Source organism: Eptatretus burgeri, chromosome 3, assembly GCF_056783735.1.
Source record: "Eptatretus burgeri isolate ZD-2024b chromosome 3, Ebu_testis_v1, whole genome shotgun sequence".
Lineage (NCBI taxonomy): Eukaryota > Metazoa > Chordata > Myxini > Myxiniformes > Myxinidae > Eptatretus > Eptatretus burgeri.
This window is the reverse complement of record NC_140963.1, coordinates 80,831,599-80,842,737: the sequence shown is the minus strand read 5'-3', so window position 1 is coordinate 80,842,737 and position 11,139 is coordinate 80,831,599. Positions and strand designations below refer to the sequence as shown.

The 11,139-nt window shown below is 35.5% G+C and overlaps 1 protein-coding gene across 1 annotated transcript in view; it reads right to left on the bottom strand.

Annotated features, from left to right (window-relative positions):
• Positions 1–11,139, bottom strand: part of LOC147030291 (uncharacterized) — a 59,157-nt gene that overhangs the window by 38,715 nt on the left and 9,303 nt on the right. The window contains exon 2 of the mRNA XM_085874205.1: positions 9,906–10,022. The gene's annotated coding sequence lies outside the window, so the exon portion shown is untranslated. The remainder of the gene's footprint in view (positions 1–9,905; positions 10,023–11,139) is intronic.

Here is an 11,139-nt window from a genome sequence, read left to right as displayed (position 1 = left end):
TTTCCTATATTCTTCTTTCTTATTCATCAAACAATTATAATAATTTCTAAAAGTTATTGATTTCTTTATTACATATTTCTTTATTCCCTTTAACCTCTTATCAATCTGATCACCATACTTATAAGCATATGCCTTTGCTCTCAATCCAATAAACTCACTCATTACTTTTCCACCCAACTCATCCTTAAACTTACCAATAACCTTTTCATTCTTTTTGGAAAATAACTCACTCTTCTTGCTGAAATTACTTGTATCATATACTCCAATATTTTTCTTCATATCTTCATAAACATCATCAGTTTTTATATCTAAGATAAAACTATCAGTGTCCATATACAACAATGAAACATTTTCACCATACTCTTTCTTTAAGTCATTATACAAATAATCATACATCAATATCTTTGAAAAATCAAGAACTGCTGTTCCAATATAAATTGGTTTATCCATTACAATACTTTCCTTTTTCATATGAATTGCAGAAAAGTTCTCTGAAAAAACCTCTTCTCTCTCAAAACTTGGTTTATTTATCAATCTCGAAGCTTCTTTCCAAGATGTTGCGAATCTAATGTTTTTCCTGTTTCTAACATTTTCCATAGTCTTTCCAAATACAGCATTATTCATTAATTTATAAAAGTCCCCTTCAAATTTTACTTTTGTATTTGCTCTCATATCTGTATTGAATTGAATATACTTTTTCACCCAAGGACTTTGTTTAAATTTTAAAACTCTATGAATTTTAGCTACTCTCAATCCTTCTCTCAAAAACTGTTTTAAGCTTCTCTGATGCAAAACATATCCCTCTTTATCATAGAATGTTGTTAATAACTTTTCTGTTGATTTACCTTTAATATTAAAACTTTTATGATAATCACTTAACCATTCTTTCTTTGGGGTTTCTTTCTCACATGCAAAAGGAAGATCTTTATGCTGATTATGAAGATCACTCGGGTACCTCAAATCAACTTCAAAATAATAACGTTCTTCTTCGTCATTCAATTCCTCTTGAGAAGAAATAACAATATTCATCAAAGCCTTTTCATAATCCTTTTCTTCCACCCACTCTGATTTACCATAAGGCAGAGATTGAGACATTGCCCATCCATACAAATTATTAGCATCAAAATACATCAAATAATTACTATCTTTTTCACTATCATAATTTGGAAGATATTTATTATTTGCTTTAGCATATCTTTTTGAACATACTTGTGATATTCCACCTCTCTTGGACTTCTCAATCATCAAAAGCATATCAACATCACTGATTAAATCTATATCTTGTTTTGTCATTTTAAACATTGCACTCCAAGCTAAACCAGGAGCTGTGAAATAGTGGGCAGGATCTAATCCATAACAATTTTTATTATGACAGAGTGATCTAAAAGCTTCAAACACATTAGCTAACAATAAAACATCTGTTTTTAGATATAAATCATGATATTCTCCAAGGTTCTTTATCTTAAATATTTTCCATATTTCTTGTGCGTGTTTATATTCCTTATCACTTATCTCTTCTTCATAAAGGTTATTATAGAAACTTTCTTTTGATGGAAGTTGTGTTTCTTTAAATCTCATAAATGAATCCATATAATCATAAGGATAAATTCCCTTACTTGTAAGAATTTTCTCTTTACTTTGAATTTCATTCCTTGTTTGAATTTCCTCTCTCGTAAGAATTCCTTCTTTAATCAGAATTTCATCTTTAATCAGAATTTCCTCTTTAGTTAGAATTTCATTCATTGTTCGAATTTTCTTTATAATTAGAATTTCATCTTCAGTTAGAATTTCTTCATTAATTTCCTCATTAATTAGAATTTCCTCTTTACTTTGAATTCTCTCTTTAATCTGAATTTCCTCTTTAGTGAGAATTTCCTCTTTTGGAAAGAATGAATTAAGATTTGGAAAAGAGTCCGTGGAGCTTAGATTTGATGCGAGGTAGGCTAGTGGTGTTCCCATAAACTTGTAAGAATCTAGAAACCTAATACGAGTTAAAGGTTTTGTGAATATCATTTTGTAAATGAAATATACTTTTGACTTGTGTTTGTTATGGCAGAAATATTCCCTGGTGTTTTTGAAAGTTCATTTATAAATAGATGTGTATCATAGTTGGCGCTGTTGTGAAGAAAGACTGGAATAAAAGAAGGTAATTTATAATTAAGATTACAACAGGAATGAGCGGGACCTCTATATTTACCAGTAAGATGACAATGATCCCTAACTTTAGACTCCTCAATTTCCTCCTCACAAATATGACAGATATTGTTCTTTCTAAATTCTAATTTTTCTTCTTTGGTTAATTTCATCGGTTCATTTATTTCTTTCATTAATTTAGTGAGTCTTTTTTTTTTTTTTTTTTTGTATACCTTGCTCGAGGCTCGTATGAGAGCTAACACACAACTCACAGCAAGGAGGCATGAGACAAGAGGGGCGGGAGTGGAAGGGACAAAACAGTGGGGAACAGACACATTAGGTGAACTGTGGAAGGGAGAGGGATGGGGATGGGACGGGGAACATGGCGAAGAGAAGATGGACATTTCAGGGACTTTCAGGAAGTAAAGCAGGAGAAATGAAGGAAGTGGGCTTGGGTGGATTATCGGGGGTAGAAAAGATCGAGGATTTGGATGGGGGAAGATAAGAGGTGGTGGTGAACAGCTGTTTTGAAAGCCTGGAGGGAAGAATGGGAAAGAATAGAGTGAGGAAGTTTATTCCAAAGGCAGGAAAAAAGAGGAATGAAAGAGTGAAGATGAGCAGTGATTCGTGATTTTGGTAGTTTTATCAGAAGGGGGTTGTTGGCGGACCTTGAGCGCCCTGTGGAAATGTGGTGGGGACAAATCGCAGAGAGAGAGCAGGGGGGGCAAGGCTGGAGAGGAGTCGGTAGAAGACAGAAAGACCACCGACCCACCTGCGGTGATTGAGTGAGAGGCCCAAAGACTCAGCTTCATTGCGGGAGATGCCGATGATCTTAAATGCCCTGGTTTCGACAGCGTGAAGCCGAGAAAGGTGGGAGGCAGGAGCATCAGCCCAGAGGGGAGAGCAGTACTCCATCAGGCTACGGACAAAAGCTTTGTAAGTGGTGAGGAGCTCAAGAGGGCCGAGGAAGGACTTAGCACGACGGAGGATTCCCAGTCGGCGACTGGCTTTTGAGGCGAGGTTGGAAATGTGACTTTCCCAGGAAAGGTCATGGCAGATAGTGAGACCTAGAAGCTTGAAAGAAAAGACTTCTTCCAGAGGATTGTTGAGAAAGTGGATGGGGGGGTTTTGTAAACGGTCCTTTCGAAGAGACATAGTGAGAGTGTGAGATTTGTCTGGATTGAAAGACATGTTCCACGTGTTGGACCAGTTTGTGATTTTATCCAGATCTGCAGTGAGTGAAGAAGCTGCTGCTTGCCGGTCTGAGGGATGACAGATGGTACGGCAGAGGGTGGAGTCGTCGGCAAAGAGAAATAGAGGATTTTCCAGAGAGTCCGAGAGTCTTATACAATCCTTTTCTAATCGTTTTATAAACTCTTGTGAAGCTTTTTTTCCACGATAATGTTCAAGTTTGTTATACTTTTCTCCAACAGATGATTTGATATAATAACAGAAACCACAAGGAATATGTTTTTGATATTTATTTGTATATGATTCTTTTGGATTAGGAGAAGTAGTATTTATCTTTTTAAGGATACATTCAAAATCAGCGTATATCACAAATGGGTGCATGATAGATTTATTATAATCTTCAAAAGAAATCTTTTCACCAGGTTTAGGCATTGTAATTACAGCTGATTTATGATTACTACAATATTTTGAATGTTGTTCTAATCGTTCTTTTGTATGAAATGAATTAAGACATCGCTTACAAGGATATATTTTGTTTGCTGTTCTGAATACCTGAGAAGAGATTAATTTTGATAAATTATTGATGTATGTGTAATGTGAATTCTTTCCAACACTAAAATATAAAAGATCAATGTGTGTTTCTTCATTTTTATAGTTGTTTGAAATTTTTAATATTTGAACTTTGTTTGTATCCGTTAATCCATATACATTAATATAAAGATTATTCTTTTTCTCAAATTTAGGAATATCTGTTAGTGGCATTGGGAATTTAAAATCTTTAATGTCCAAGGTATTCTCATATTTCATATATTGTTTTACTCTTTCTGAATTACATTTTGGTGGATGAAAGTGAGCAAGAACAGACCAGAGAAAACATTTATTATCATTGTTCTTAATATTAACAACTGCCTTCTTTAGTTTCATTTCTTTTGGTAATTCAATATAAGAAGAAGCTTTAAGAGGGTTTGATTTTAGAATGTGTATATCTAAAAAGATGATTTTTTTAATATTGAATCCACTTCCTACCACTGTATTATCAACATCCTCCTCTTGTCTTGATAGTTCTTCATAAACCCCACTATTCAAAAAATCTTGAAATGATGTTATAAAATGAAGATCTGTTCTCATATAAGGAGTTTGTTCTTCATATTCATTTTCACTCCCATATAAAACTTTAAAGTTTTCATTTCTTTTAATGTCTTTTTAATAAAATTTTCAACATCGGGTTTCACTATTTCAATTGATTCAGCTATTGATGATGGACCGGGTTCTCCAAATTGAAAAATCCTTATTTTTATATGCCCTTTAAATGCCCCATCAGTGTTTTCAATATAATAGTCTCCCTTTACTTTAAACTCATTTTTCTTGTGTTTTTGTGATTGAAGATGTCTATTATAACTACTCTTCAAAACATCCTTTGAGCAGATATCACAATGTTTTCTTTCCAACTCAAGAGGAGATATTTTATGAAACAGATTAAATGTGTGTTTGTTGGTTCGGAGGTGTTTTCTATAATGTTTATATTTGTGATTACAAACATCGCAGTATGTTGTATTCATCATATTTATATAATAAATCTTTGCTTAAACTAAAATTTTCTTGATGAAAATTTCGTTTATTTTACAGGTGAATCTGTGCTTAAAACCATTTTATCCTCCAACTTTTTCACTTAATAAATACAATGTTTCAAGACACAAAAGACAAGTTTTCAATCAATCTCTTCATTTGTTAAAGATACTGAGAAATATGTCAAGGATGTAAAATTGAACAAAGATAAATATAACAACTATTGGACAAAAACAATTATGGTAGATAAGATGAGTTCTTCAATTTCCTTCAGTGGAAGGGCTTTTAGTATACCTGGTAGAACATCAATTAAAGTATCTCTAACAAAAGTTTCTCCTCTCCTTCTGGTAATATATTCAAAACTAGAAAAAGCAATGAAACAAGAAAAAGTATCAAAAAATAAAAACCTTATGGATGAAGCTTTGGAAAGAAAAGATAAGACCATCTGTAATATGCAAGGAGAAATTTGTATTTTTTCAACAACCCGAAAGATGTAAATCCTAATGAAATAAAGAATGTTAATATATCAGGTGAAATGACATTTCGTTCAATAGTAGTTAAGGATCATTTTAAAATTACCTTTAATATAAAAAAATGTTGTAGTTTAATCTGGTAATGAAAAAAAGTATATAGATATTAATGGTAATGTTGTTTCTACTAATTAAATATGAGTTAATGTTCAACTGAAGATTTTGAAAGTCGAGATGATTCCGAAGATGAACTTTAGTTTAAGTAAAGTTTTACTTTATAAATATGCTCGACTTCCCTGATTCCCTGATATATATATATATATATATATATATATATATATATATATATATATATATATATATATATATACATATACATACATACATATACAGTTAGTCCTCGCTAACCGGAAGTTCGCATATCGTAGTTTCGATTATTCGTAATTTAGTTTTAATGACTAATTTTTCAATTATCGCAAACATTTTATGCCTATCGTAATGTCATTGCAAGGAAAAACGCAAAAAAAGTTTCAAGCTGCCTGCAAAAAACAACAATCACACAGGATGCGCATAAACACACTTTCACTTTACTGCGCATGTACTGTACGCTGTACTGTTCGTATTCTTGAAATCGAGAATATCAAATATGATTTGATCGAGCAAGATCCAAATCTTGAAAGGAGCACTGATTTTTGCCGTGTTGTTAATGATGCCCTTTGTTGCTACAAGGAACTTTATGCAGCAAAGAAAAAGAAAGCCATCCAGCCCACTCTCCATGCATTTTTCAAGCCAAAAGATGCAGCACCAACTCCATCCACTATCCAGGATGCTCCTTCAACCAGCTGCCAAGAGACCGTTCCCACTGGTGAAGAAAGTGACAGCACAGTGTCAAGTGAAGAGGGGGACGATTCTGCCACTCCGCAAGTGTGACTTGTCCACCGCAATCAACTCCGTTCCTCCAGCCTTGGGGTAAGTCGCCACTACTCGAGGAGTGTGTTTTGTTTATTTGTGTTTATGTCCAAAAAATTTCGAGCCAAAAACACATCCCCCCTTTAACACATTGGTTTCTATGGGAAAATATGTTTTGTTTAACACAGTTTCGCTTATCATAAGGTTTTCCAGGAACGCAACCCTTGCGAAAAGCGAGGACTTACTGTATATATATATATATATATGTATATATATATATATATATATATATATATATATATATATATATATATATATATATATATACATACATATATATACATACATATATACATACATATATATACATATATATATATATACACATACATATATTATATACATACATATATTATATATTATATATACATATATATATATATATATATATATATATATATATATATATATATATATATATACATATACATATATACAGCTCGAGAAAAAATTAAGAGACCACTGCAAAATTATCATTTTTTCTGGTTTTTCTATTTCTAGGTATGTGTTTGAGTAAAATGAACCTTTTTGTTTTATTCTATAAACTACTGACAACATTTCCCCCAAATTCCGAATAAAAATATTGTCATTTGGAGCATTTATTTGCAGAAAATGACAACTAGTCAAAATAACAACAAAGATTCAGTGTTTTCAAGCCTCAAATAATACAAACAAAACAACTTCATATTCACTTTTAAACAACAAAATACTAATGTTTTAACTTCGGAAGAGTTCAGAAATCAATATTTTGTGGAATAACGCTGATTTTCAATCACAGCTTTCATGCATCTTGGCATGCTCTCCACCAGTCTTTCACATTGCTGTTGGGTGACTTTATGCCACTCCTGGCGCAAAAATTCAAGCAGCTCGGCTTTGTTTGATGATTTGTGACCATCCATCTTCCTCTTGATCACATTCTAGAGGTTTTCAATGGGGTTCAGGTCTGGAGATTGGGCTGGCCATGACAGGGTCTTGATCTGATGGTCCTCCATTCACACCTTTATTGACCTGGATGTGTGGTATGGAGCATTGTCCTGCTGGAAAAACCAATCCTCAGAGTTGGGGGACATTGTCAGAGCAGAAGGAAGCAAGTATTCTTCCAGGACAACCTTGTACGTGGCTTGATTCATGAGTCCTTCACAAAGACAAATCTGCTCGATTCCAGCCTTGCTGAAGCACCCCCAGATCATCACTGATCCTCCACCAAATTTCACAGTGGGTGCAAGACACTGTGGCTTGTAGGCCTCTCCAGGTCTCCGTCGAACAATTAGATGACCAGGTGTTGGGCAAAGCTGAAAATTGGACTCATCAGAAAAGATGACCTTACTCCAGTCCTCCACAGTCCAATCCTTAGGGTCTTTTGCAAACCTCAGCCTGGTTCTTCTTTGCTTCTCATTGATGAAGGGCTTTTTCTAGCTTTGCACGACTTCAGCCCTGCCCCTAGGAGCCTTTTTCGAACCGTCCTCGCCGTGCACTTCGCCCCAGCTGCGATTTGCCATTCTTTTTGTAGGTCACTTGATGTCATCCTACGGTTGTTGAGTGACATTCGAATGAGTTGGCGTCATCCCGGTCAGTGGAAAGTCCTTTTCATCCTCTGCCAGTCTGTAACTTTGTTGTCTCCAATGTCTGCTGCTTGACCTTGTTCCTATGAACCGCCGTCTTTGAAAGCTTATGGGTGGAAGCAACGTGACACTCACTGTATCCCTCTGCCAGTAAAGCCAGAATTGAACCCTTCTTTTCCTCACTCAAAACTTTTCTTTTCAACTCTTTTGGCATGGTCAATAGTTACTTTTTTGATTCCAATTACCTTTGAGGTACTACTAGCACTGTTTTCACCATCCAGCTGGTCCTATTGCAAGAGGATTGTGATGACCACAGCAGTGGTTTTTATACTTTTCCTTGTAAAATAAGATTCGGTTCAGGTAATCACCTAATTGGTACCTCACTAAGTAGAATGTCATATGCCTGTGTTGGAATTCAACAGACACTGGAATGGAATGGCTGCCATACATGTAGAGATGTGGATTAAATTTTTTTTTAGAGTGATCTCTTATTTTTTTTCAGAGCTGTATACATATATATATATATATATATATATATATATATATATATATATATATATATATAATACAAAAACACATACATATGTATAAATATATATGTACACACACACGAAGAAAAAAACATTAAAAAAAACAAGCTCAAATGAGCTGAGATCTTCGTCCTCTTAATGATGACGTCATAAAAACGAATATGACGTCATTGTGACGTATCAGGTTTGCGACAAATTATCTGTGCTAATGCCCGGCTTGATTCCGGCAAACAAAATTCAAACAGCTTGCCTAGTTTCGGAGATAATGGTAAAGGCGATTTACATTAGCGGCGATATTATGACGTCAACCTTTTTTTCGAGGAAGAATTTCCAACATCGGAGATGGTTACTGCCTGCGCGTGGGCTTTCTGCATATACATGGCAAGTTTCACGAAGATCCGATGAAAACTTTGGGTTGTGAAACAAAAAATGTCCAAAAGTAGGAATGACGTCATAAAAATTGAATACATATTTTATGTAATTGAATACATAAAATACATCATAGTGATGTATCATATGTGCGATAATTCATCTCTGCTAATGCCCTGTTCGATTCCCACAAACAGAATTCAAAAAGCTTGCCTAGTTTCGGAGATAATTTTTTCGGCGATTTCCATTACTGGAGATATTTTGATGTCAGAACTTTTTTTCTCGGAGGAATTTTCAAAATCGGAGATGGTCTGCGCAGGGTATTTTTACATGTATGTGCCAAGTTTCAGGAAGTTTCGATGAAAACTGTAGGCTGTAAAACAAAAAAGTCCACAAGAAGAAGATGAAGAACAACAACGTGAGTAAGACTTAGAGATCCTCCACGAGGATCTAAAAATGTAAAAACACAGCGGGATGAAATCTCCAAAAAAAACAAAAAAAAACAAGGTAGGAATGACACTATGTTACGATGCCACAATACGACACCACAATCCTCCTCTGGATTACCATCACATCTTTTGACATTTTACTTTTGTTGTGATATTGTGATGGAACACTCCCAACAATCTTTCAGTCCAACTTTGTTGTGAAGACTCTTTCCGATTAAATAGTTCTTGTGGAAAGACATCTGTTGGTGTTTAATGAAAGCTGTCATTCAGACACCTGAAAAGTCCATGAGTTCCAAATAAAGTGCGATTTACGGTTTTAATCTGAACACGAAGCCAATGGAATAACTTGTGAATGTGGATTCTCTTGATGGACTCACAGGAACTCACACGTCAAATGATGGCGTCCAATGTCCTCGGCTTGTGATCATCACAATAATCGAAGAAACGCTAGCCTTTTAATCTATTTTTTTTTTAAAAAGTGATAGGAAGAAAAGTATATTCCTCACGGATCTTATAATTACTTATTAAATAAAAACATAGCGTTTTTGTTTGTTTTTAGCAAAAAAACATTTCGCCTTTCTTGGACTTGTGCATCTCATTCCGAGATGTTTTTGAATGGCCTATGTATGACAGAGTGGAACTTGCATCCTTTATTTCTTGACTTACTGTAGTTTCTCATGACTTGATGCATTCAGAGACTCGATGCAATCCTTCAGGTGCAGGCGAAACTCGGAGCATGACCTTCCCAACTTCTCCTTTCACCATTCTGGCCTTCTCTCCAGGCTAGAGGGAAAAGGTCAGAAATGAAAGCGTTAACTCTCACAGGTCATTGGACTACAGTCCCACTTGCAGAGAAGTATCACTGACATTGTAAAGGAAGCGTCACGGATTAATGAACCTTACGTGACGCAATCATAATAATGGTCAGGTCACAACCAATCGGCTTGAACAGAGGTGGATTAAGATTTTTTTGCAGCCCTCAGCACAAAAAAATATTGAGGCCCAAACGCTCAAAAAGAGGACTCCATGTTATTTTCGCAATTGCTTCTTTGCCGATGTTGCTTGAAACTCGAATGCAAAAAAATATGGAGGAATTTCAATGTTTTATTGCCCTTTTTCCCCCCTTGGGGAAAAAAATGCCATGTTGAGGTTGCCATCACCAAGCAACTTGCTATCGCTTGCCAAGCCAGCCATTCCTTATTATCCATTTCGTTAGAGTGCTTGCTTGAGTGATTAAGCCACTTGGCGAGAGCCCGACAAGCTGCTGGGATGTTCGTCTGCAAGCCATGGCATGGCAATACATGGCAAAAATACCCGCATTGTCACTCTGATTAACACAATCAAAAAAACATTGATCAACCACCACCTGCCTGTGTTGTGCCCCACGTCGTGCGTTGCCAAGCCTGCCGTTCTTTATCAATGGATGGAGAGAGAAGAGATGGATGGAGGGAAGGAATGAAGGGAATTGGAATGGATAGATGGGATGGAAGGAAAGGCTGGATGCAAGGGATACATCGAAGGGATGGATAGAAGGGATGGATGGATTGATGGACCAAACTGATGTTTGTAAGCCATGGTGAGACAGTAGTTGGTGATGTAAATGACTTTTTTTAATCACGGCTGTTGTCGTTTTTGAAAACAAAATGACAAATTGGCATTCAAGACAATGTTAAGTGATAACGTAAATGAAGTACATATATAATTGTGTGTTCCACTGTCTCAGTTAAATCTGACAAAAGTTTAAATTGTGACCTTCACCTCGGAGCGGTCATGCTGAGCTCCGCCCGGAGACGCTCAGAGATACACCCCCCGGTGGAGTACTTTAGAGGTTATTAGGGGAGAGTTGTTTCCAAAACCCAAGCTGATTGTAGATGCTGCAGTGAATCCAATGGCAGATGAA